The sequence below is a fragment of the Sturnira hondurensis genome, unplaced genomic scaffold (assembly GCF_014824575.4).
Source record: "Sturnira hondurensis isolate 20B ecotype Veracruz unplaced genomic scaffold, ASM1482457v3 Scaffold0015596, whole genome shotgun sequence".
Classification (NCBI taxonomy): domain Eukaryota; kingdom Metazoa; phylum Chordata; class Mammalia; order Chiroptera; family Phyllostomidae; genus Sturnira; species Sturnira hondurensis.
The window spans coordinates 734,137-762,136 of record NW_028088227.1 but is presented as its reverse complement, the minus strand read 5'-3'; the positions used below and the strand labels follow the sequence as shown (position 1 = coordinate 762,136).

At 42.2% G+C, this 28,000-nt stretch overlaps 1 pseudogene; it reads right to left on the bottom strand.

Annotated features, from left to right (window-relative positions):
• Window positions 1–39: 39 nt before the first annotated feature.
• On the bottom strand, window positions 40–28,000 carry LOC119000337 (protein Lines homolog 1-like; annotated as a pseudogene).

Genomic DNA, 28,000 nt, shown 5'->3' with positions numbered 1-28,000 from the left:
CAGCTTCCCACATGGCCTTCACTGACATCATAGAGGGAGTCATTCTGGGGAACGCCACCCCTGCAGGGAAGGAGTAAGGTGCCTCCTTGCAACTTTCACTTCCTTTGCTGAAGCACAATTTTAAAACTTAATTTCTAAGGATTTAATAAGTAAGCCTGCTGCTCTGAGGATTACATGATTGGGACCAGGGTTATGCTCATATCCAGGCTGAACTTCACCACCTCCAAAGCAGGCAGTTTTCTTTTTTTTTTTTTTTTTTCTTTCTTTCTTTTTTTAAAATAATTTTTTAATTTAATTCTTGTTCAAGTACAGCTTTCTGTCTTATATTCCCAACCCTGCCCACCTCCCGCCCCATGCGCCCCGCGTCCCTCCCATTTCCGCCCCCCACCCTTAGTTGTTGTCCATGTGTCCTTTATACTTGTTCATGTGAGTCCATCCCCTTTTCCCGTATGATTCTCTCCCCTCTCCTCTCTGGACCCTGTCAGCCTGTTCCGTATTTGAGTGTCATTGGTCATATTTTGCTTGCTTGTTTGTTTTGTTTAGATCCCTGTTAACAGTGATATCATATGATATTTGTCTTTCACTGCCTGGCTTATTTCGCTCAGCATAATGCTTTCCAGTTCCGTCCATGATGTTGCAAAGGGCAGTAGTTCCTTCTTCCATTCTGCAGCATAGAATTCCATTGTGTAAATGTACCATAGCTTTTTGATCCAGTCATTGACTGATGGGCATCTAGGTTGCTTCCAACTCTTGGCTATCGTGAATTGTGCTGCTATGAACATCAGGGTGCATAGGTTCTTTTGGATTGGTGTTTCAGGGTTCTTAGGATATACTCCTAAGAGTGGAATTGCTGGGTCAAAAGGCATGTTCATTTTTAGTTTTCTTAGAAAATTCCATACTGTTTTCCATAGTGGTTGTACCAGTCTGCAATCCCACCAACAGTGAACTAGGGTCCCTTTTTCCCCACAACCTCTCCAGCACTTGTTGTTTGTTTCTTTGTTTATGATAGCCATTCTGACAGGTGTTAAGTGGTATCTCATTGTGGTTTTAATTTGCATCTCTCAGTTTTCCATGGACAAACAATGTCCTCAGTAAGCCCAAATCCGCAGCTTGCAAAACAGCATCGGCTACAGCCAGTGGGTCCACATCTAAACAATAATCTGGTATTTTGAAGACAGGGACAGATCCCCAACAAAGGTCTTCACCCACTTTTCAGAGAAGGTACTTTTTAGTGAATATAATGAACTTCATTTTGACAAAAGCTAGAATAGGCTGGGTAATAATGTCTAGAACACAAGAAGTTTTCAAAAATAAAATCTTCTGGCAGGTGAAAGGTAACTCCAGATGGATTCTGGAAGGTACACGAAGTTCAAGCAATTCCAGGAAACATGTCAAGCTGCTTATTATTTTAGAAGTGTTTTAGAGGTTTTCAAAATGTTGAGAAAGTAAGGAATTACAAAAGACTTCAAAAACAGTGTCAAAGGGAGTCAGAAACTGCTTTAAATTTTCTGGGTTTTGTGAACATGTATATCTAAAGATTTCTTTTATTACAACAGTAAGAGTACAGAAGTAGTATACTGCTTTTTCATTTTCAGAGTATTCAGAAAAAAAAATTTTTTTAAAAGCAACCTGGGAATTTTTTAACATTTTGTTTCCATTGGAAATACAGGAGTAATGCAAGGCACTTTGCAACCATCTGAGATAACAATTTATCCAAGTTTTGGAACATACAGGTTAATTTAGACTCAAACTCAGTTGATTTTATTTTTTAAATATTTTATTTATTTATTCTTTGAGAGGTGAGGAAGGAGAAAGAGAGAGAGAAAAACATCCATGTGCAAGAGAAAAATCTATTAGTTGCCTCTCACGCACCCCCTACTGGGGACTTGGCCTGCAACCCACGCATGTGCCCTGACTGGGAATTGAACTGACGATCTTTCAGTCCACAGGCCAGCACTCAATCCACTGAGCCACACCAGCCAGGGAAAGTTACATGATTTTAAAAGAACTTTAAGTACCTCTTTGTATTTCTCTTTTGCATGGAACTCAGTCTCAAGAGGCAGTTTTGGTGATCATCACTTGGATCACTGTTGACTGGAGAAGCATTATTTCTCAGGCTCTGCTCTTCAAACACACAGGAGCTGCAGAAACGGTAGCCAGACTGGCAGGGGATGGCTAACGCTTGCTCTGGTCACCAAGTCTACACTCCTCACTTGGCCTCTGCTGACAGGGATGAGGCCACAGTTTATTGTTGTTGTTGTTTGTTTGTTTGTTTGTTTGTTTTCAATCCTCACCTGAAGATGTGTTTATTGATGTGTTTTTCCTTTTTAGGAAAAGAGAGAAACATTGATGTAAGAGGGAAATATTGATTGGTTGTCTCCAGTACACACCCCACCCAAGGATGGAACCTGCAACATAAGTATGTGTCCTGACTGGGAATGGAACTTGCAACCTTTTGGTGCATGGGAAGACACTCCAACCTATTGAGCCGCCCAGCCAGAGCAGGTCACAATTTTTTAAATATATTTTATTGGAGCCAGGGCTTCCACCAAGATGGAGGCATAGGTGGAAACACTGTGCCTTCTCCCACAACCAAGTTTGAATACAACAAAGGTTTGGAGAACAAAGACACAGCCAAAAAACAGAAAATTGAATTATACGGAAGTCCGACTACATCTAACCGTTCAACGGGGACGGTAAGAGGGGCAGAGCCAGCAGTGGAGCAAGGTCGGGCAGAAAAGATCCCCAGATCTAGGTGAACAAGTAGCCTGGTCCCAGTCAGGGTGTGGGGCAGACTGACCACGGTTGCATATTTGGGCACAGTGAGAGGGACCACGCAGGCCCCGGGGGGCGAACCCAGTGGAGGGCTAACGGCGGTGGCACACTCGCGTGCAGTGGGAGGAAACGCGCGGGCCCAGGTGATGGTGGCAGCTGCAGCACCAACCACCTGTGGGGGCCACAGCGGGAGGCGGCAGACGGGACGCCATTGTTCCTCTTTGACCCCGCCCCCACATACAGCATCACAACCCAGCGACTGAGTTGCCCTGCTCTGGTGAACACCTAGGGCTCTGATCTTGCTACAGAACAGGCATGAACAGCCCAAAAGATGGTGCAAGAAGAACTCAAAGTCCCAGAGCCAGCCAATAACTCTAAGCGACTGACAAATTGCCAGCCTCTCAGAAGCACAGTTCAAGGCACTATTTATCAGGATGCTCGCAGAACTGGTAGATTATAGTCACAAATTAGAGGAACATATGAAGGCTAAACTAATTGAAATGAAGGGAGATGCACAGGAAACCAATAGTGATGGAAAGGAAACTGGGACTCAAATCAATGGAATGGACCAGAAGGAAGAACAAAACATCCCACCAGAAAGGAATGAAGAAATGAGAATTCAAAAAAATGAGGAGAGGCTTAGGAACCTCCAGGACATCTTTAAACGTTCCAACATCCGGATTATAGGGGTACCAGAAGGGGGAAAGAAACAGCCACGAGTGGAAAACTTATTTGAACAAATAATAAAGGAGAACTTCCCCAGTCTGGCAAAGGAAATAGACTTCCAGGAAATCCAGGAAGCTCAGAGAGTCCCAAAGAAGTTGGACCCAAGAAGGAACACACCAAGGCACATCATAATTACATTAGCCAAGACTAAAATGAAGGAGAGAATCCTAGAAGCAGCAAGGGATAAGGGGACAGTCACCTACAAAGGAGTACCCATCAGACTGTCAGCGGATTTCTCAAAAGAGACCTTACAGGCAAGAAGGGGCTGGAAAGAAGTATTCCAAGTCATGAAATCCAAAGACCTACAGCCAAGATTGCTTTATCCAGCAAAACTTTCATTTAGAATGGAAGGACAGATAAAGTGCTTCTCAGATAAGGTCAAGTTCAAGGAGTTCATCATCACCAAGCCCTTATTATATGAAATGCTAAAGGGACTTATATAAGAAAAAGAAGATGAAAAATATGAACAGTGAAAGGACAGCAAACTCACAGTTATTAACAACCACACCTAAAACAAAAGCAAACCAAGAGGACAGCTAGATCAGGAGTGGAACCATAGAAATGAAGAACACATGGAGGGTTAGCAACAGGGGAGTGGGAGGAGGAGAAGGGGGGAGAAGGTACAGAAAATAGCATAGACAGTAGGTAGAAAATAGATAGGGGGAGGGCAAGAATAGTGGGGGAAATATAGAATCTAAAGAACTTGAGACATGTGGTTATAAACTAAGGGGGGAGAATAGCGGGGGAGGGAGTGTGGGGGTAGAGGGGAATGAAGGGGGGAATAGAACAACTGTAATGGTATAATCAATAAAATATATTTTTAAAAAAATAAATAAATATATATATTTTATTGACTACACTATTACAGTTGTTCCATCCCCCCCTTTATTCCCCTCTGCCCTGCACATCCCCTCCCACCTGCATTCCCCACCTTTAGTTCATGTTCATGAGTCATACATATAAGTTCTTTGGCTTCTACATTTCCCCTACTATTCTTAAACTCCCCCTGTCTATTTTCTACCTACCATTTATGCTACTTATTCTCTGTACCTTTCCCCCTCTTTCCCCTTCCCATTCCCCCACTGATAACCCTCCAGGTGATCTCCATTTCTTTGATTCTGTTCCTGTTCTAGTTGTTTGCTTAGTTTGTTTTTGGTCATGTTTTTCTATTTCAGGTTCTGTTGGTTTTTTGTTTGTTTTTTATTTTATTTACTTATCTTTAGAGGGGAAGGGAAGGAGAGAAGGAGAGAAATATCAATGTATGGTTGCCTTTTTTGAGTCCCCTGCTGGGAACTGGCCTGCAACCGAGGCATGTGCCCTGACTGGGAATCGAACCGCATCGTGTGGTTCAAAGGCCCGCGCTCAATCCACTGAGCTACATCAGCCAGGGCTCAGGTTCAGTTGTTAATAACTGTGAGTTTGTTGTCATTTTATTGTTCATAGTTTTGGGTCTTCTATTTCTCAGATAAGTCCCTTTAAAATTTCATATAATAAGGGCTGGGCGATGATGAACTCCTTTAACTTGACCTTATTTGGGAAGTACTTTATCTGTCCTTCCATTCTAAATGATAGCTTTGTGGATTGTGCGATCTTGGGTGTACATCCTTGCCTTTCATGATTTTGAATACTTCTTTCCAGCCCTTTCTTGCCTGCAAGGTTTCTTTTGGGAAATCAACTGACAGTCTGATGGGTACTCCTTTGTAGGTAACTGTCTCCTTTTCTCTTGCTGCTTTTAAGATTCTCTCCTTATCTTTAATCTTGGCTAATGTAATTATGATGTGCCTTGGTATGTTCCTCCTTGGGTCCAACTTCTTTGGGACTCTGAGCTTCCTGGGAATCTCAGGATTCCTGAAAGTCTTAGTTCCTGAAAGTCTATTTCCTTTGCCAGATTGGGGAAGTTCTCCTTCATTATTTGTTCAAATAAGTTTTCAATTTCTTGCTCTTCCTCTTCTCCTTCTGGCACCCCTATGATTTGGAGATTGGAATGTTTAAAGTTGTTCTGGAGGTTCCTAAGCCTCTCCTCATTTTCTGGAATTCTTGTTTCTTCATTCTGTTCTGGTTGAATGTTTCCTTCTTCCTTCTGCTCCAAACCATTGATTTGAGTCTTGGTTTCCTTCCCATCACTGTTGGTTCCCTGTAGATTTTTCTTTATTTCACATAATGCAACCTTCATTGCTACCTGGGTCTTTTTTATGCTGTTCAAGTCCCCAGTGAGTTCCTGGAGCATCTTGATAACTAGTGTCTTGAACTGTGCATCTGATAGGTTGGCTATCTCTTTGTTGCTTAGTTGTAGTTTTTCTGGAGCTTTGAACTGTTCTTTCATTTGGGCCATTTTTTTTGTCTCGGTGCACCTGTTATGTAGTAAGGGGCAGGGCCTTAGGAGCTGACCAGGGCATCGCAACCCATATGTGGGTTGTGAGGCTGTATGTGTGGGAGGGGTCTGAGAGGGAACAGTGCTGCTTGCTCAGGGCTTTCAGTCACTTCCCCTGCTACCCACAAGCAAACTGGGTCCTTCTGGTGCTGATTGCCACATGGGTGGGTGGGTGTACATTCTAGAATCCTGTGGATCTCTCCAGAGAACTCTCCTGTGAGGCTGGGAGTTTCTCCTACTGCTGCCTTTTTCTTCTTCTTCTTCTTTTTTTTTTGCATATTGGTAAATTTTTATTGGATGCTGGACATTATAAACATTACCTTGTTGGTATAGATATTTTTGTATTTCTTTAAATATTCTTGAGCTTAGTTCTGGGATACAATTAAGTTATTTGTAAACAGTTTGATCCTTTTAGGTTTTGCTTTTATGATATTTTGGGAGGGTCCTGAGAAGTGCTCCATCTACGGCTACTTACTCCTCACTACTGAAATAAGGCCTTTCTGTGTACATGACCCAGTGCTCCATGAGTCATGAGGTTTTCCAGTCTGGCCAGTGGGAATGGGCACTGTTCCAGCCTTGTACTGTTACTTCTAATCCTCTCAGATAGGTTTCTCACATTTATGCTGATCAGTACTCAGCTAAATTCTTTTTTTTATCCTCACCCACAGACATGCTTATTGATTTTAGAGAGAAGGGAAGGGAGGGAAAGAGAGAGGCAGAGAAATAGCCATCTGAGAAACATCAATCAGTTACCTCCCGCACACTCCCCCACTGTGAATCAAACTGCAACCTAGGCATGAGTCCTGACCAGGAATTGAACTCGTGACCTTTCGGTTTACAGGTTGATGCTCCAACCAATTGACCCCCCAGGCCAGAGCTCAGCTCAATCCTTGACAGGAACCCTCTACAGATCTCCAGAGTTTTCTCTGCACAGCGGTCTCCTTGCCAGGACTCTCCTGCACACTCTAGTTGATTTGGTCTCCCTGAACATCCTTCTCTATTTCCTTAAACCTAGAGTTTTGCCAGGCTCCACCTGAGTGCTATGCCCTGGAAACTATTCTGAACCAGTAAGCTGGAGCAATTGCAGGACTCACTTTATTTGCTTCTCACCTCTCAGGAAATGCTGCTTCATTGTCTCATGTCCATGTCTTGAAAACCATTGCTTTATATATTTACATGATTATTTCTTGGGGTTTTTTTTCAATGTTATTGTTTCAGGCAGAGGGTAAATCTAGACCTTTATTCCATGTTGGCAAGATCAGAAGTCTCCTAGAGAAGTTTTTAACTTTTCATCTCAAAAAATATTCAAACCTAGCCCTGGCTGGTGTAGCTCAGTGGATTGAGCATGGGTCTGTGAAGCACAAGGGTCGCTGGTTCAATTCCCAGTCAGTGCACATGCCTGGGTTGCAGGCCAGGTCCCCAGTAGGGGACACATGAGAGGCAACCACACATTGATGTTTCTCTCCCACTCTTCCTCCTTCCCTTCCCCTCTCTCTAAAAATAAATAACTAAAGTATTTAAAAATATATTCAAACTTACATAAAAGTTGTAAGAATAGTACAGTGAATGCTTATGCACCCTTTCACCTGGACTCATCAGATGCTTACACATGCATGCACAGATCATTATCATTTTTGCTGAATCATTGAGGAGTAGGTTGCAGACATCATGCCCTATCACATCATTATATCCGTTTTTCAGATGAGGAAACAGGCTCAAAGAGACGTTGCAACTTGCCCACATAGCTAGTGATAGAGGGAGCCAGGATGAGAGCTCAGGCCTATCTTTCTTCAGACCTAAGTTTTAACCACAACATTTTACAAGGACCACTGTCTTTACCTAGCACATGACTCACACTAGATATTAGTTCAAATTGAAGGCCAAATAGACATGAGAAAAGAAAGGGAGGTAAAACTCCAACAGCAATTCCCCTGGAGACCGGGAGCAAGATCAAGAATTCTTCCTTCCTTCATTCTCAGTCCTCTGGTGGCACATTTAAGGCCCCAATTATCTCAGCATTTCATTTGGGTTTTTTTCCCCTCCTATCTACTGTATTAGAGCAATTCAGAGCCTGCCTCACCAAGCAGTAGCAAATTTAAGGTGCTTGACTCCTCGGATTTTGACACTCATCTAGGCCCAAAGAACTAATCTGTTTACTGATTCTCACATCCTGACCTCTTTCTCTCCTTGCAATTCAACTTAAAATGAGTAACAGGAATTCATCTTTCTGAGGCCCCAGTTTGCACCTGGCTACCCTCCCTGAGGCTCCTCCAACACAGACCCTTAAGTGGGACCTGGCCACATCTCTAGAGAAAAGGTGAAAACTCAGAGACTTAGGAAAGAGACCCAGGAGGACCTCCTACTGCTTAACAGGGCCATGCTATACACACATTTTCATACTCATGGTTTCATGCTATGAAGATTTGGAGGCACAGGTCATTGCCTTGACCTGAAAGCTGTGCTCTCCCTGCAGCCCACCAACAGGCCACATCAAGGCCCTTTAAAACCACTGTGATGGTTTTCTGTTCCCTGTTACAGTATCTTCTCATCACAGCATCTTCCTGGAAAAGGCCATGATTAATGTCTCATTTCAGCCCATTGTAACACTGCTTCCCAGCAGCTAACCAGAGAGGAAGGAGTGCATGGGGAAACTCGCTCCACTATTTCCAGCTAAATTCCACTCCCTACATGAGAATTTTCCAGACCACTCCTGCCAACAATTTCTTGGGCTGCAGCCCTCCCCTGCTCTCTGCCTTCTCTGATCTTCTAGAACATTGCTTGTCTCCATCAGATATTCACATAATTGTTTGTTTCATCACTGATTGGCATGTTAATGCCACTTGTCTCCTTAACTAGATCGTGCATTACTAGAAGACTATATTTTAAGATCCTATTTTTTGTATCTTCCCCAACTCAGAATATAGCATTATGTGCCTTCCATTATCACCCTATTTAAAATTCCAAATGAATGATGTCCTCTCCTCCAACCTGAAATATAATTTATTTGCATATTTTGTTTAATTATCTGACCCCCATTAGAAGGTTAGCCCCAGAAGGTTAGTCAGGGATTTTTGTCTGTTTGCTCGCTGGGTTTTTTTCCAGCATTTAGAATAGTATCAGGCATACAGAGTGTATCCAACAAATGTGTCTTGAATTAAGGGATGAACAATGCAAAAAACTATGGAGTAAAGCACCATGTGACTTCATTTTTTCCATTTTCACTCTTCAATGAGTGTTTTTACATATGGTTATTTATAAATTTCAGGAGAATTTCTTTAGGCTTTCCAATCAATTTTATTTTTTTATTTCTGGTTCATGAAAGAGTAACCACCAGTGGTTAATTGAGCTTTCACTGTGTGCCAGTAACTATGTATGTGCTCATTTAGTGAATACTTCTCTCCCCTGGGTTGATACTGTTAAAACAACCATTGTACTAATGAGGATCTGAATCTTATAGATGGTAAATAACTTGCTAGGTCTCATAGTGAGTAAGTGGTGAAGACAGGACTTGAACCCAGGCCATCGTGGTTGGTCACCACTCTGCTTTCCTGCCATCCAGGCTTCTAGGATGACCCCTGAGCTTCCTTCCTTAATGTCTTCAAGTCCTGGCCAGTCCAGCTCAGCCTCCCCCATGATGAGAGACTGAATCCTGGAATGCCCAGGGAGGATTGAAAACAAGCTACTAGCCAGAGAACTAAAAGACGGTAAGTTCATGGTAGGAAAAGCAACTGAAAAAAAAGTTACTGATCGCTGAGACGTCTTCATTAGATGCTGAAGAACAATTGAAGCTATAGGATAAACATGAACTGTACTGGAGGTGACTGACTGTAGATGAACACATTTCAGACAGAAGGAAGAGTTAAGTTCAGGGTTGTCTCAAGTTTGAGCTATCTGTTCAATCCTCACGAACAAAAGTTGCGTAAACATTTGGATACACAAGTTTGAAGTTCAAGCAAAAGGGCTAAAGATACAAATTGGGAACTTGTCAACACAGTTGCCCTCCGAGCTGCCAAACTTGCTTCTTAGCCATCAGAGCCCCAGTCCCGAAGACTGTGTCGAATGTTATTGAAAAGCTGGTGAGAGCAGTGTTCGGGTTTCATTGTTCCCTGCATCGCTGCAGCTGCTGCACCATAAAGCTCAAGTTTGCCATATTTTCCTCCTCCTTGGGGTCCCACTAGGGGATCCAATAAGTGTATGTGATCAATTGCAGTTGCTGAATGACTGAAGAGGTTAATCTCAGAGATTGCTTTTGTGACTTCATTTTCCCTGGGCTTTCATGACTGGCCAAGTTACTTGTAAAAGGATGCATTCTTTTCAGATACATTAAAACAATAATCCAGGCCTGAGATCCAAATTGCCTCTTTTCAGTGACTTTGTACACCTTAGACCTGAAGCGCAGAAACCAGTTTCTCAGTGTGATTTGAGAACTCTAATTCTTTCTTTTCGTATTTTGGTGATACCACGTACCGCCTTCACTGACTACTCAGCCAATGCGCATCCCATCTCGGGCCCTGACTGTGAAGAAGGAGATTACAGAGACTGAGGCGAGATGGGGCTCCAGGAGCTGGCTAGAGCTCAGAGCTGTTAGCATGGGGTCCCTAAGCACTGCCTGAGGGAGGAAATAGATTATTTTTAGCAGCATTGAAAACCCAGCTGAGGTCAGAAATCATAGATTCATTCTGGAAGCAGTCACCCTGGCTATGGAATTTTCTCTACCTGATCTCCAGCAGAGAAAACAAGTAGTAGAGCCACTTCCCGGGTTGGGAGATGGCCTGGCACATGCAGAGGGAGTGCGAGGGGTGGGTTGTTGATGAGGATGTAGCTGAAACAATTGCCAGTAGGCCTCAGGCTGGAGAAGGGAGGCAGGGCAACCAGAAGGAACCAATACTCAGAGCAGCCCAGGTCAGGCAGGCTGTGAGTGAACCCCCAAGGATCTCAGGGGAAGGAGCATGCGGCAGACCCAGGATCCAGGAAAGGCAAGTTCAAGACAAAGGAGACTTCTGCAACTCACACTCCCACGCTCAGTCTGCATCAGTAACATCCACAGCCCCATCCCTTCCCATAAGCGAGGCAGCAGAAATCCTACTCAATCACCTGTGGCCATGCCATACGCCCCCCATCACAGATCCCCAGATTTCAGGGCTCAGTGAAACCTCAGTTTCTCAGGGACCACTCAGCACCTCCAGCTGAAACTCTCCAATTTCACATTTTATTGGAATGACACTGGGTATGTCACAACATCAAAGGCAGAGCTGAAGAATTAAACCTCAAGGAAGCAGGAAAAGAAAAGCTCAGACCTCAAAGGCCAGAACCAGGAACTCAGACACTATTAGGACTCTCACTTTCTTTAGCTTCCTTCTTCTTCTTCTTTTTTTCTTTCCTCTGCAAGTTTCCTTCATTCTCTCTCACTGAAGAAACTTAGAGCTTGAGCTCTGGAACCAGCTACTTGAGATTCTAATCTGAACTGTTCTTTCCTTTACCAGCTGAATGATCTTGACCAAGTGACTTACCTTCTCTGTGCCTCTGTGTCTACATCAAGATAATAACAGTGCCTGCCTTCCACGGTCACTTGAGGAGGAAATACTTTAATACATCCAAAAGGAAGAAAGAACAATGGACATGATAAAGTATGGATAAATACATGGTTAAGTTTTTAAAAATTTAAAAATTATAATTATAATTATAAAATTATCTCTGTTAAGTTTTCAAAATTATATTTGACAGTCAAAGCAAAAATTATAACACTGTCTGATGTGGTTGTTAGTAGATATAGAGAAGTACTGAAGATAATTACATTGTAAACAGGGGAAGGTAAAGAGACTTAAAGGAAGTTAAGTTTTCTATGCGTTTGAACTGGTACATGTTGACACCAGTAGACTGTGATAAGCATGTATGTATAATGAAACACTTAGAGCAATCACTTAAAATGTATTCAAAGAAATACACTCAGAAACACTAGAGATAAATTAAAATGGGATTCTAAAAAAATATTTAAGTAACCCACAGTAAAATACGGAAAAGAAAACTAAGGGAAAAAACATAAAACAGCAAGTAAATTAGCAGGCAGTAAGTTGGTAAATAATTATACCAAGAATTACATTAAATATAAATGATCTAAATACACTAATTTGAAAAAAATAAGATTGACGGTGGAAGAGGGGAATGACCTAGCTATATCCTATACAAGAAAGTAACTTCAAAAGCAATAAAAATAGATGGAAAGTTAAAGGATGGAAAAATATATACCATAATAACATTGATCAAAACAAAGCAGAATTGGCTATATTAATATATCAAATAAAGTAGACTTCAGAAAAAAAGAATAACAGGTACAATCATAAAAGAGTGAATCCAGCAAGAAGACAGCGACCCTGAATGCACACCCACCGCCGAACAACAGAGCTGTGAGACATGTGAAGCAACAACTAGCAAAACTGGGAGAAGAAATAGACAAATCCAATCGTAAACTCTAAATAGAATTATAGTTGGAGACTTCAATGTCCTATTCTGAAAGCTGATAGAACAACTACAGAGGAAATCAACAAGGGTGCAGAAAAACATTAGTCAACACAACCTAACTGACATCTACAGAATAGTCCACCCAGCAACAAGAGGGCACCCATTCTTTTCAAGCACCCACAGAACACTTATCAAAACAGACCATGTCCTGGGCCATAAAAGAAACTTCACAACTTTCAAAGAATTGAGGTTATACACAGTATGTTCTCTCACCACAATGGAACCAAACTAGAAATCAATAACAAAAATAACAGGAAAATCTCCAATGTTGGACTCCAGTGGTGGACACTAAACAACACTTTTCTAAGTAATTTATCAGTCAAAGAAGAAATACCAAGGGATATTTTTAAATATATTTAATAAAAATTAAAATATAACATGTCAGGATTTGTGGGATGCAGCCAAAGCAGTGCTGACAAGGATATTTTAAAACATTTTATTTATTTATCTTTAGAGGGGAAGGGAAGGAGAGAGGAAGGAAACATCAATGTATGGTTGCTTCTCGTGTGTCCCCTGCTGGGAACTGGCCCCTGCAGGGAACTGGCCTGCAACCCAAGCATGTACCCTGACTGGGAATCGAACCGCGATCGTCTGGTTCACAGGCCTGCGCTCAATCCACTGAGCTATGACAAGGATATTTTATAACACTAAGTTAGAATAGGAAAAGTTTCAAATTACTAATATAAGCTTTCCCTCAAGAAATTAGAAGAAGAACAGTAAAATAAACCAAAAAACAAGCAGAAGGTAGGAAATGATAAAGAGCATAAATCAATGAAACTGAAAACAGAAATTTGATGAAACAAAAAGCTAATTATTTGAAATGATCAATAAAATGGACCCACCTCTAGTAAGATAGACAAAAAAATAGAGAAGATATAACTCAATATCAGGAACAAATCAAAGAGCGTCATTACAGACCTAGTAGACACCCAAAAGATAAGAGAATACTATGAACAAGTTTACACACATAAATCGGAATACTTAGAAGAAATGCACTAATTTCTTGAAAAGCACAACTACCACAATGTAATGTGAAATAAATAATTTAAATGGCTCTATAACTATGAAAGAAATTTACAACTCCTAAAAAAGTAATTTCTAGGCCTGAATGGTTTTACTGGAGAATTGTACCAAATGTTTAAAAAAGAATTACTGCTAATTCTATACAATTGACATTAAAATATATGTCAATTGTATAGAGAATATAAAGGAAGGAAACTCTTACCAACTCATTATATGAAGCAAGTTATTACCCTAATGTCAAAAACAGACAGAGAGTATAAAAAGGAAATGAAAGACTAGTACCTCTCGTGAATACAGATTTTAAAAAAGAATCTTAATATAATATTAATAAATATAATTCAAAAAGAACTATAAACCATAAGTGAGGTTCATTTTAGGGATGCCAGATTGGCTCAAAATTTTATAACTATTAAAATAATTCCCCATATTAAAAAGCTGGGGGGGCCCTGGCTGGCGTAGCTCAGTGGATTGAGCGCGGGCCTGTGAACCAGACGATCACAGTTCGATTCCCAGTCAGGGCACATGCCTGGGTTGCAAACCGGTTCCTTGCAGGCTAACTACCAGCAGGGGATGCACAAAAAGGCAACCATACATTGATGTTTCTCTCCCTCTCTCCTTCCCCTCTAAAAATAAATAAATAAATAAAATCTTTAAAAAAAAGAATTCTCTTTAAAAAGCTGAGGGGGAAAATCACATAATCATATCAACTGAAGGAAAACAAGCATTTTATAAAGTTCAACATCCATTCATGATGAAACCTATAACTAACATCACTTAATGGGTAAAAGACTGACTTTTTCACCTTTAAGATTGGGAATAAGGCAAAGAAGTCTGTGCTCACCATTCTTATTTAATACAGTCTTTAATACTAGAAGTCTTATGTAGTTCTTAAGTATAGGGTAGGAAAATGAAATAAGCCCTGGCTAGTGTGGGTCAGTTGTCTGTACACTGAAAGTTTGTGGGTTCAATTCCCAGTCAGGGCACACACCTAGACTGTGGGTTCAATTTCCAGTTGCGGAACCTATGAGAGGCAACCAATTGATATCTCTCTCTCTCTCTCATTCTCTCTCTCACAGCAAGGAAAAATTGTCCTCGGCTGAGAATTAAAAAGAGAGAGAGAATTCTTAGGATATAATTCCAGCAGTGCAATTGCCTGGTCAAAAGGTAGTTCCATTTTTAGTTTTCTGAGGAAGCTCCATACTGTTTTCCACAGTGACTGCTCCAGTCTGCATTCCCACCAACACTGCACTAGGGCTCCCTTTTCTCCACAACCTCTCCAGCACTTGTTGTTTGTTGATTTGTTTATGATGTCCATTCTGACTGCTGTAAAGTGGTATCTCATTATGGTTTTAATTTGCATCTCTCTGATGGCTAGTGATGCTGAGCATCTTTTCATACGTCTCTGGGCTCTTTATATGTCCTCCATGGAGAATCCATAAGAATATATGCACCCCAATGTTCATAGAAGCACAATTTATAACAGCTGGGACTTCCAACCTAGATGGAAGAGTAGGTAGACACACTGTGACTCCTCGCACAACCAAAAGAAGGACAACAACAATTTAAAAACAAAAAACAACCAGAACTGACAGAAAATCAAACTGTATGGAAGCTCGACAACCAAGGAGTTAAAGAAGACACATTCATCCAGACCGGTAGGAGGGGTGGAGAAGACTTGCAGCCAGGCGGCAGCTGGCAGACCCAGCAAGGCAGTAGATTGTGGAATAGGGCCCAGCATGCATGGTGGCTGGCAGACTGGGTGGTCCCAGATTCACACTCAGATAAACCAGGCGACTGGGGAGCAGGACAGACCGCACAACTCAGGGTCCCAGAGTGGGGAAATAAAGCTTCAAACCACTGATTGGAAACACCTGTGGGGGTTGAGGCAGCAATGGGAGAAACTCCCAGCCTCACAGGAGAGTTTGTTAGAGAGACCCACAGGGTCCTAGAACATAGGCAAGCCAACCCACATGGGAATCAGCACCAAAAGGGCCCAATTTGCTTATGGGAAGCGGGGGAAATTACTGAAATCCAGCAAAGAGCAAAGCAAGCACCATTGTTCCCTCTCAAGCCCTTCCCAATATACAGCATCACAAACCAGAGATGTGGGTTACCCAGCCCCAGTGAATACCTAAGGCTCTGCCCCTCACTACATAACAGGTGCATCAAGACAAAAAAAATGGCCCAAATGAAAAGAGCAGATCAAAGCTCCAGAAAAAATACAACGAAGAGGTAGCCAACCTGTCACATGCACAGTTCAAAACACTGGTGATCAGGATGCTCACAGAACTGGTTGAATTTGATAGCAAATTAGATGAAAAACTGCAGGCTACACTAAACAAAATGAAGCAAAATGTACAGGGAACCAATAATGATGGGAAGGAACTGGGACTCAAATAAATGGTGCAGACCAACAGGAAGAAAGAAACACCCAATCAGAAAAGAATAAAGAAACAAGAATTTAAAAAATGAGAACAGGCTTACGAACCTCCAGGACATCTTTAAACGTTCCAACATCCAAATTATAGGGGTACCAGAAGGAGAAGAGGAAGAGCAACCAGTGGAAAAGTTATTTGAACAAATAACAAAAAAGAACTTCTCCAATCTGGCAAAAGAAATAGACTTCCAGGAAGTCCAGGAAGCTCAGAGAGTTCCAAAAATGTTGAACCCAAGGAGGAACACACCAAGGCACATTATAATTACAGTACCCAAGATTAAAGATAAGGAGAGAATCCTAGAAGCAGCAAGAGAAAAGAAGGCAGTTACCTACAAAGGACTTCTTCCCATCAGACTGTCAGCTGATTGCTCAAAAACAGGCAAGAAAGGGCTACAAAGAAGTACTCCAAGTCATGAAAGGCAAGGACCTACATCCAAGATTGCTCTATCCAGCAAAGCTTTCATTTAGAATGAAAGGGCAGATAAAGTGCTTCTCAGATAAGGTCAAGTTAAAAGAGTTCATCATCACCCAGCCCTTATTACTTGAAATGTTAAAGTAACTTATCTAAGAAAAAGAAGATAAAAAACATGCACAGTAAAATGACAGCAAACTCACAGTTATTAACAACCACACCTAAAACAAAAACAACTAAGCCAACAACTAGAACAGAAAGAGAACCACAGAAATGAAGATCACATGGAGGGTTATCAACAAAGAAGTGGGAGGGGAAGAGAGGGGGAAAAGGTACAGAGAATAAGTAGCATAAATAGGAAATAGACAAAGGGAGGGTAAGAACAGTAGGGGAAATGTAGAAGCCAAAAAGCTTATATGTATGACACATCGACATAAACTAAAGTGTGGGAATGTGGGTGGGAGGGTGTGTACAGGGTAGAGGAGAATGAAGGGGTGAAAATGGGACAACTATAATAGCATAATCAATAAAATATATTTAAAAAATAATTTGTAATAGCCAAGTGCTAGAAGCAATTTAAGTGCTCATCAGTAAATGAGTGGATCAAAAAATGATGGTACATTTACACTATGGAATACACCATGGAGAGATAAAAGGAGCTCCTACCTTTCACAACAGCATGGATAGAACTGGAGAGTATCGTGCTAAGTGAAATAAACCAGGCAGTGAAAGGTAAATACCATATGATCTAGCCTATAAGTGGAACCTAATAAAAAAAAACACCAAGCAAGCAAAATATATCCAGAGACACTGAAATAAAGAACAAACTAACAATATCCATAGGGGAGAGGAGAGAGGAATAATGGGGGAAATAGGGGAAGGATAGTCAAGGATCATATATAAAGGACACATAGACAAAGCCAAAGGGCATAGGATCGAGGGAAGGAGGAGGGAATGATTGGGGTTGAGGGGTGAGTTTGGGGGAAGAATGGAGACAACTGTACCTGAACAACAATAAAAAAGATAAGACCCCCCAAAAATTTTTAATTAAAAAAATCATCTCTACTCATTAATTCCACTTTCTCCTCTCCCATTCTCAAAGCTGTGTCTTCTAGCTTCCATTCTCATTTTTTCTTAAGAAACTAACACATCCCCCAACAATGCCCAGGGCCTCTGCTACATTAGATATTATTGCTACCCTTGCTTTAAACTGGCTCCTCCTTGGTTTCCCATAGTAACATTCTCCCTGGGTGTTCCCATGTCTCTGATCACTCCTCCATATCTTTCTTGTGTTCCTCCCTCTTAGCCACCCTTCCTGGAATCATCTGTCTTCCACCAAGTTCCATCACCTCTCAACCCCACAGCCTCCCCAGGTGACCTCATCTCCCTCAAAGTTTCAAATACCCACTGCACAAGCTGATTCTCAAATCAAATTAGATTCAGCTGAACCTAAAGACGACTTTTGGAACTCAGAATGACTAAAAGGTAGATTCACTACCTTGACCTTCGTTAATGAGAGTGTTCAAACACCAGGCTTTAAATTCCTTCCAACTCCAGAAATCTATGATTTTTGTGAGAAAGCAAAACTGAACTTATGAAGATTTGACCAGATGCTATAAAACCTCATAAATACTGCTGCTGGTGCTGACTGGGCTTTGGCCTACAGTCTAGCGTCAGCACGGACATCTCAAGAGAGCTGAAAGGACCAAAGAAATTGGATAAACTCCCATGGCATGGCTTTCTCAGAGGCATTTGTCCTTAGTTATATTTTTATGGAACCACTCAGTCAGTACAAACTTTGCATTACCCATATTACAGAGGAACCTTAAGTTGAAGTCCTATCGTCTTGTTTGAGGCAAGAGCCCCTAAAGCCAGGTGGAATGTAATGAATGGCCTGATGACCTGACTGAGGTCTTTTGTGCCTGAATCTACAGTATCTCTGACTTATTTAGGTCTCTGGGTAATGATAGAAGACTTGAATTACTTTCTGAAGAAAGGATGGTTCCCACTAAGAATCAGCTCCACACACCTTCATGCGACAAGACACCCCACGTCTAAGACAGCTCCCTCCATGGCCATCTCTGGCCCATCCTGTCCCTTCATGTACTTGGCACTATACTTTCTGCTTACTGGACTCCTATAACCTCTGCCTGTTTAAATCCTTGTACTATAAATAGATTTCCCTGACTTCCAACTGGCTTTCACCTACCTGGATTTTCCAGCTCCACTGATGCCTTCAGACTAATAATTTGACTGGATTGTCTTCCACAGAATCACCAATAGCCTTACATTTTAGAGGGGATTCTCCTCTGGCATAGAATCTATGGGCCCAAAGAGATGTGTCCACCTAGAATTCCAGCCTCCCTCTACCAGCCTGCGATACCTGGGACGCTGGAATTCCCTGTCCCTACAGCCGAGAGCCTACTTCTAGGGCCCGGACAAGCCCTTGCTTGGATCTGGAAGGTGGGCCGTACTGCCTGTGTGTGAACGAACTCCTAGGCCTGATGGGTGGCTGAGGCCAATGTGTAGGATCCTGGAGATGTGAGATGGAACCAGGGCAAGGAAGAGAAACGAGTGGCTGGAGGCTGGCATCTTCATTTGTACTCTTTTTTTTAAATATATTTTATTGATTATACCATTACAGTTGTTCTATTCCCCCCTTCATTCCCCTCCACCCTGCACACCCCCTCCCCCACCATTTCCCCCCTTTAGCTTATGACCATGTGTCTCAACTTCTTTAGATTCTATATTTCCCCTACTATTCTTCCCCCCCCCCTTATCTATTTTCTACCTACTATCCATGCTATTTTCTGTACCTTGCTCTGGGCCCTGCAAACCCTAGACAGGCCAGGTGTGAAAGTAAAAGAGGCCCAGCCCATGGCCTCAGGGAGCATCAAGAACACAGCAAACCAGGTTTTAAGGTAGAACTTGAACTAAAGATTGTCTCTGTCTTCTCATATATGCCCAGACCCTAGAGCCAGCCTTCAACATGTTATTCTTTCTACGTGACCTGTATCTCCCCAGACAGAAGCCACCTTAACTCAAAACTCCACCTCTCAAAATGCTCTCCATCTCAAGACCTCAACGTTACATCTGAGTTACACTCCAGAAGAGGAGGGGGCAGTGAGAGAGTGCTATCTTACCCCTCAGTGCCTCAGTTTCTTCATCTGTCAAGTGGAAATCATAGTAACTACCTCTCGTCCCACAGGATCACTTTGAGGATAAAATTAGAACTTGACCACCTGATTACCCAACATCCAAGGCTATTTCAAGCAATGGTGCCTGAAGAAGTGTGGAAAGAGCTAATTTGGGGTGAGAGACACTGATACTCTGGACTATGTATCATGCACTAGTTATGCCAAATTTTTAAGTCCCCACGTTACCCAGCATGTTCACCTCAAGACTAGTGCCCCTCAATTGATGCCAAGTGGTATTCACTCGAATGGTGAAAGAAAATTTAATCCACCTAAGCAGAATATCTGGGGGACAGATCTGCGGTAAGAACTGACTCTGTGGGTAAACAGGCACACTTCTACTCTGCTCACGGGGAGGCAAAATGGTACAGCCCAGCAGAAGGCAATCTGCAATACCAAATAACTCGTGTGGTGATCTTCTGACCACACAAACCCACTTCTGGGAATTCATCCCACAGATACACTCACATTCCTATGAGATGACAGATGTACAAGGTTATTTATGTCAGCACAGATTGTAAACACAGAAGATTAGAAATAGCCCAAGGGTTCATAAATAGGACTAGTGAAACATACTATAGTACATCCTTACAACTCAGTATCTAAAATGGAACAAGGAAGCTTTCCCGTGCATTTTTGTGGGAAGATCTCCTTGACACATTGTGTTGGAAAGAGTGGAAAATAAGAACGCATTTTAATACATTTGATTTGCTTGTATTTTCACAGTCACTAGCAGGATACATAAGAAAATCAGTAAGAGAGGTGGTAGGGAGGCTTTGCAGGTACAACCTTTTATATTTTTATTTTTAAATCATGTCAATATTTTAACTTAGCCAAAAGTAAGTTAATAAAGATGGAAACCCCTGTAGAAGCCATTCCAGAGGGGCAGAGTGCTGACCGGGTGCCTGTGACCCTGCTTGAGCCTCTGACCTCCCTGAATTTCCTCATTTGAAAGACAAGAGAGGGTGGCCCAGTTGCTCTCACTTCCTCCCAGCCCCACTCTTCTATAAATAAGACTCTTTCCCGGATCACGCCCTGTTTTATATCACTGCTACCTTCTGTGTCTTTCGCTTGTGCAAACAATTGCAAGTTTACTGATCATGTTCAGCACAATTTTCTCCCAGAATCTCACAATCCATATCAGATTACTCACCATTCTTGGATTACATCTGGCACTCGTCCATGCCCCTGTGCTTCTCTCTTAGGCTCTATTCAGAAGCTTTTAAATTTGTACTTTAACTTGGATTACTCCTTTTAGAAAGCAATTTGGTCCTATAAAAAGCACACGCAGCATCCTGTTTCTTGGGTAATCACTCTCTATATGACAAAGTCCAGTTCTGCTTGATTGCTTCATTTGGTTACTTCTGCTAAGAGCAGTGGTAATGAGATAAAAATCCATGAGTATGGCACAGAGAAACTGAAATGAGCTGGGCTACTAGAGAGAGACGAGGGCAAGGCTGAGGATTAAAGAGGAGCCAAGAGGGCAGTGCACCGTGCCTGGGGCTTTTTGGTGCTGCTGTGTCCTGGGGGTTGTGCACTGGAGGGGAGGCTTAGAGACAGACCAGACTAAAGGCTAAAGGCAGGGAGGAGCTCCAAGGCCTGGTCCGAGTCCGAGTCCGGCTATAGGAGGAGGTGGTTCCACTGTCCCATCTGGCCAAATGCCCGATGCTGGTGTAGACAGCGTTGGTATACCCAGCTGATACACCCAGAGATCCCAACAGTACAATTTTCTTTAAAAAATCATTTTTGTCCAAAACCAAAATTTTCTAATGAAAAAATACATCTAATTACCCCCATCCAAACACAGCTAATTTCATTCTTCCATGTTTACTTCCAGGCCCTGATGATGAGAACTTACCTCTCCCAAAGCAGAATATTTGTGTAGGTGAATTTAGGCTGTTTTCATTTAACATCACTTTCTAAGCCAGTGGCCTCAAAGTCTTTTTAACAATTATTTTGATGACTGAATAATGCTGCGTTGCGTAGACCCACTATGGTTTGGTTAACCATTTCTGTCTTGTGTGGGAACTCCTGTACACTTAGCTTCCCTGTCCCTAAGAATTTCTTTAGAATACATTCTCAGGGGGGGACAACTAGGTGAAAGGATACAAACACGAAGAACATTTTCATCACTTTCTTACTTTTTTTCCTTTCTATCTCCAGCCAAGCAGTTTGTTACATCATCAGGCAGATGATTTGTTTTTAGTATTTAGGGTCAAGGTATTATTTTCTTATGATTTGAATAAAAATGTTTTAAACTTGGTTTTAAATTACTGTAACCATTATTTTTATTTTAAAAAATTAATGCTTATTTTTTTTATCCTCAGCCGAGGACGTGTTTATTGATTTTAGAGAATAAGGAAGGGAGGGAGAGAGAGAAGGAGAGAAACACCAGTCGATCGCCTGTCCTACACACCCCAACAGGGGACCGAACCCGCGACCTAGGCATGTGCTTTGACTGGAAATTGAACAGACTATCCTTCGGTTTTTGGAACAATACTCCAACCAACTGAGTCACACTGGCCAGAACATAGAAAATTAATGCTTGCTCATGGTGAAACATTAAATGTCTTTTATAAATTCTTATATAATGAATGGCATTGACACATATAATCTTACTGTATTCTTATTTATGTAAATTCTTTGTTGAAATGTTTTACCATTATCTGTCGATCTCTTTCTTTATCGCTTTCTCTATAGCTTCAATTCTTATAAAGTTATCCCTCTATAACAGAAACAAATATTCTGATGTTGCTAGTCTTTCCATTCAGGTGTTTAAAGAGCTTACAGACTTGCTGTTTCCTCGGTGTGCATTGCAGGGGTGGCAGAAAGGAGCAGAAACCGGTCTTGATCGATTGTATTTATTTTATAAGATACTTAGTCCCACTTCTGGGAACTCACTGTGGTGAAATTATCTGGTGGAAGTAGCTATTTTTTTTAGGTTAAGCAGTCAATGTACGTGTTGCTCTGCAAGCCGAGGCTTCAGTTTGTCCGAGTCCCGATTTATACTGCTCCACATCCTGCGGCGACTAGCCCATGCCTTCCATGTGGCAGATGTTCCGTAAGCTTTTGTTAATTCGACCTGATCCAACATCAAAATGGAACTCGCAGCACGAGCTGTTATTTAAAAGAATAATCCAGAAGCTGAGGGTCCTGTTTTGAACCATCGGCACTTAATATCCCCATCGGTCAGCTGTCCCCGGGTCATTGTTAGCAGCAGAACGGGAATGCTGGCAAAGTTGGGCGTGTGCATGGCTAATAGGGCATGGCTGTGCAGCAGATGTGCTCAACTCCAAATTCTGCATCTACCACTTCCCAGCTAGGGGTCTTAAGCAAACTGAGCTCTGTGTTTCTCGCCTATACACAGAGCACAAAAAAGCTCCTGGGGTGGTTGAGACAGGCTTAGAAATAATACACCCATCCAGCACAGTGCCTGGCCCTAAGAAGCTGCTCAATACATGATAACAATTATCATGTCCTTGCTTCCATTACGTCCTGGAGAATCTAAGCGCATAACCCTTGGGCGGCTGAAGGATGTTGTAGCTATGGAAAGTGTGAGTTTCGAAAAGGAAGCATGAAAGGTATTCAACAACCACTTCCTCATGCGCACGCGCACACGGGCAGGCGTTCCGGGCCATTTACTGGGGCAATTCTATCAAACATAGGAATAGATCCTTGCCAACTTATCTAAACTCTGTTTATCGGAGTCAGGGTTTATCTGTCTAGTCATCTATCTCTGAAAGACCAAACAATTCCCAATTCATTCCAATAAACACAGCAGTCCCATTTCTGAGAATTTCCACTACAGCATACCCACACATCTATGAAACAATGTATTTATGAGTTTACTCGCTGCAGCAAAAAACTGGAAACAACCCAAGTGTCTATCACTGGGGAAGGAGTTGAATAAACTATGACACTATGGAACACTGTAGCTATGGAGAGGAAGGAGGAAATGCCCTGGGAACTGACCGGGGACAGATTCCTGGACGTGCAGGGGGAGGCAGAAGTAGGTTTGCACTTGGGAGTGTGCGAAACACACAGTTGATTCTCATTTTATTATTCATTAATCATTGCATTATTTTCCATACAAATAACTGTAAACCCACTTTTGACCCACCCTGTATTGTTCAGTGAAAAAAGTAGGTTTTATTTATACTATGTTGAATATATACATAGAGAGAAATCAGGAAGGAAATTTACCAAAATTTATTTAGAGATTATAACTCTGGCCTATGGGATTCCAAATGATTTTTATTTTACTATACTTCTCAGTATTTTCTGAATGTTTTATATTAAGCATATTTATATAACTGACAAAAACAATAAATCTCTTTTACCCATAAACACACACTCATGGGTGTGCATGTAAAATTCAAGTTCACTAGGATGAGCTGTGTTTCTCCCAAAGTGCTTAGTGTTTGTGACCTAAGGCCATTTCCCAACCCACTCCCACCTCTCCCCAAAACTGGATTGGTCTACTCTGCCTGGCCCCTTCCCCTAGGGAGGGGAGCCCCAGGTCTATGGCTTCCAGAAAGGCCCAGTCCAGGCCTGATTCCTCAGGTGACTGCGGCCTCTGGCATCAGCATCTACACCCAGTCCTAGTTTTATCCTAGCTGTTTGTACACTTCCAGCCCCCTGAGGCTGCCCCTCTTACCCAAAGATAAGAGGGCTCTTCCCTGCCGTCATCTAGCAGAAGCTTTTGCCTCCCCAGTGGATAGATTTAGAAATCACTCTGGCAGCCTCAAGCCTCCATATGCCAAACTTCTCTGCCCCACTGCTGGGCTGAAGGTCATGCTAGGTTCAGTAACCTCATCCCAGGTCTCTTGAGGACTTAAAATATCCCTCATCTGCACCGCCTCCTGGGGCCCCAGCCCTGTGCCTCAAACACCTGATGAGCTCATTCTGCTACTTCATTCCTATCGGCCACAATTTTGTGTTGAACCCTGTATCTTCCATTGCCCATCTCATTATAGAAACATTACCTGGCATAGGTTGCTGCTGTACATGATGTACCCAGTCCTCTTAATGACTGCCCGTTCTGCACCCCAGAGATTGTGAGAAGTCCCTTACTTGGTCTTACTCCTGCTAGGAAGAGGACTGGATTTGCCATCGTTCTGTTTCAACTTGAGTCATAATCTGGCCTCCCCTCCCTGAGCCTCCTTCTGGCCTCTCTTGGTCCAGAAACCACCACTCCATCAGAGAGTGCTCAGGCAGGCTCCGTGAGCCTGGGCACCCTCGTCCCAGCCTGGAGCACTCCCTCCAAAATCCTATAGCATTGGAGTGACCAAGTCCCAAGGTGACTCAGACTAAGATCAAGGCTGGCCTTGATTACCATGGGACTTTTTAAAAGATTGGCATAGTCATCCCTCATCTCTCCGAAACCAGCTCCCTGTCAGCCTCACGTTTGCATAATTCACTTATGAACCAGGAAGTAACGTACAAATACAAATGCCTTTGAACAGATTTGCTTTGAACCTGGTAAACTTTACTTTATACTCATTTTTACCTAGCTTGGTTATTCAATTTCTAACTCCATAATATTTGAGGAAAAGCAAACTAAAAAGAAGGGAAGCAGCAGCTACAGGAAGTGAGCATCGGGAAGTGAGAGCCTGAGAATGAGCGCACATAGGGACTGGAAAAGTGCGAGATCTCAGATCCCTGTGCATCTGGCTTTGCCTCGGAGCACAGTAGCTGCTATTTGAAATGTAACCCCTGCCCTGGCTGGTGTAGCCCAGTGGATTGAGCACTGGCCTATGAAGCAAAGGGTCGCTGGTTCGATTCCCAGTCAGGGCAGGCTCCCAGGTTGCAGGGGCTCCCGGTAGGGGACACATGATAGGCAACTACACATTGATGTTTCTCTCCCACTCTTTCTCCTTCTCTTCCCCTCTCTCTAAAAATAAATTAAGTTAAAAAATAAATGTAACCCCAAGTCCCATGTAAACATGGGTCCCTTTCAGTATGCTCCCTAAGAATGCCAGGTGTGTGCAAAGATGCCCCAGCCCTCCGGAGGCTGCCCACCTTGCCCAGAGTTGAGAGGGCTCCTTGTTGCTGTGCATCCACCGGAAGATTTTGCACAACAACATTGGCACAAGCAGCACGGGTTGATTCTCATCATTCGGATGGTGTGTCTCAGAGATTAATCCAAATACATTTTTACTGTTGATACATTTTATGCCAATATATTTAAGACAAAAATAACGGTGTTTTTGCCACATATGTGATAGTTTCTAAAACTAACCAATGAAGGGAAAAGAAAACTAGACAACCAACTATTAATGACTTAAGTTTTCTGTTTAACTTCACTTTTCTCTTCTGTAAAATGGAGTATATAATACTCACCTGAAGTATTGCAAAAGATTGCTTTGAATACAGAACGGTTATGTGGAAGTTCTACCTACATAAAGGAATAAGGGGTGTGTTTTACTGCAGTAATAATACCTCTTATCTAGAAGAAGTTATGGATTAAAATTACAACAGGAAGGGAAATTACAAGTACATAATACTCAGAGGTTAGAGATTAGGTGTATCTTCCAGACAGATAATTGATTAGAACTGGGCAAACTCGGAGAGGGCTTCCAGCCAGCATTGCAATATGCCATTCTCGGGGAGCTCGCGACACCTACTGTACTGTAACTGTACTGCAATTGACCTGGAAAATCAGATGACATCAAACCCGCTGTGATTTGTGTACCATTTTAGTCAGGCACAAGACACTACTGCAAAAATTAAAATTAAAAGCAATCATAGAGTATCTCCCCTGGAAAAATCACTATTTCTCACAGTAAAAAACTTCTATTTTTTCATATTTAAATGTAATGCATATTATTTGTAAAAAATAAAGATCGTCCAACATCACTATCAACACTTAGTTTGAGCCACTACCACTGCCATTGTCATCATTGCTCTCTCTTCGTTCTCCTCCTTTTTTTCCTCTCTCTCTTTCTCTATCTCTCTCTCTCTCTCTCTCCCCCCCACCTCCATATGTATATTGTTAAAAAAAAAAGTAAAAGTTCTTCATCAGGGAAACCATTGTGAACAGCTTTGTGTGTATCATCCACACATTCGTATGAAGTGTAGCATATGTTACAAACACATGGGGAAGTGTGGGGCATTTCAGTGACAGGCTGTTGGAAAGAACTTAGAGCACCTGGGCTTGTGCGAGGTGGTTTGCAGGAGGCTTTAAGGAAGCAGGGCTTTGCTGCACTGGGTGTTGCCAGGAAGTGGGGTAAATCTATGACCGGGCGCCTTACTAAATCTTGTCCAGAAGGAGGGTCGACAGGCATGATGCTGCAGCTGGCGAGGCATTAGTACAGTAGCAGCGGCCCCTCCTATGAGCTAGGACAGGAGGAGGCTTTGGTCACTTGTCTGGTTTGGACAATGCACCTCTTCTGTCTGTGTGCAGATATGATTATGGAGGGGTCTTGCTTTTTCTCAGTCCATCGCGTCACAGCGTGGCCTTGGCAGATGCCGGTGAAGCGGAAGTCCAAGGACTCTGTATGACGCCAGGCCAGCTCCCGCCGTCTGGCTGCTCTTCTGCCTTATGGTTTCCTCTTTTTTCACCTAACATTGTACACATTATCTTTAGTCATTATTGGGGTTATTTAACCAAATTTCTCCAATGGAATAATTATATTTTTCTGATATTTGATACTTATAATTAACACTAATATGAAAACATTTAGAAACATCTCTTTCTACACTTATACTGCTATTTCCTTAAAATAAATGTTCAGAAGTGTAATTACTGAATCAAAGGGTATATACATTTTAAATTTTAATAGCTACTAAGATAGAATGCCTTCTGTAGAGATTGTACTAATTTCACTTCTAATAAGAAATTACCAAATTTCCTCCCAAGCCCTTGTCAGCACAAAGATTATTCATCTTTCCCTTTCTTAAAATATGTTTATTGATTTAGAGAGAGAGGAAAGGAGAGAGAAATATCGATAGGTTGTTTCCCATATACACTCCGACTGGAGACCAAACCCACAACCTGGGCATGTGTCCTGATGAGGGATCAAGCCCTTGGAATTTTGATGTACAGGACGATGCTCCAGCAAACTGAGCCACCCAGCCAGGGATCATTCACCTTTTAAAAAATCTTTGCCAGTTTCATAAACAGAAGAACGTTTAGTTTTAAAAAATTTTTATCATGTAAAATTAGATACAGGAAAAGGAACAAATGAAGCATGTATGTCTTAACAGACTGACTGCTTTGTCACTAGACCACATTGGACTGTCTCAGGGGAGTCCAGTCAGGGGGCACAAAGGCCTTGGCTGGTGTCTCAAGTCTGTTTCTCAAGCTGCCAGGTCCAGGAGATGCCAGCAGGACGCAGCGTCTCTGGGTTCCTGGGGACTCGGCACATACCTTGACGATAATGCTTTTCCAAGTGTGATTATCAGCTCACTTGTCTGCCTCCCCGCTGAATTAGGAGCTTCATGGGAGACAGGACAGCATTTTATTCTTTATTCTTTTTCTTTTTCTTTTTTACTGTGGCAAAATATTATGTATATAACATCAAACTTACCGTCTTTACCAT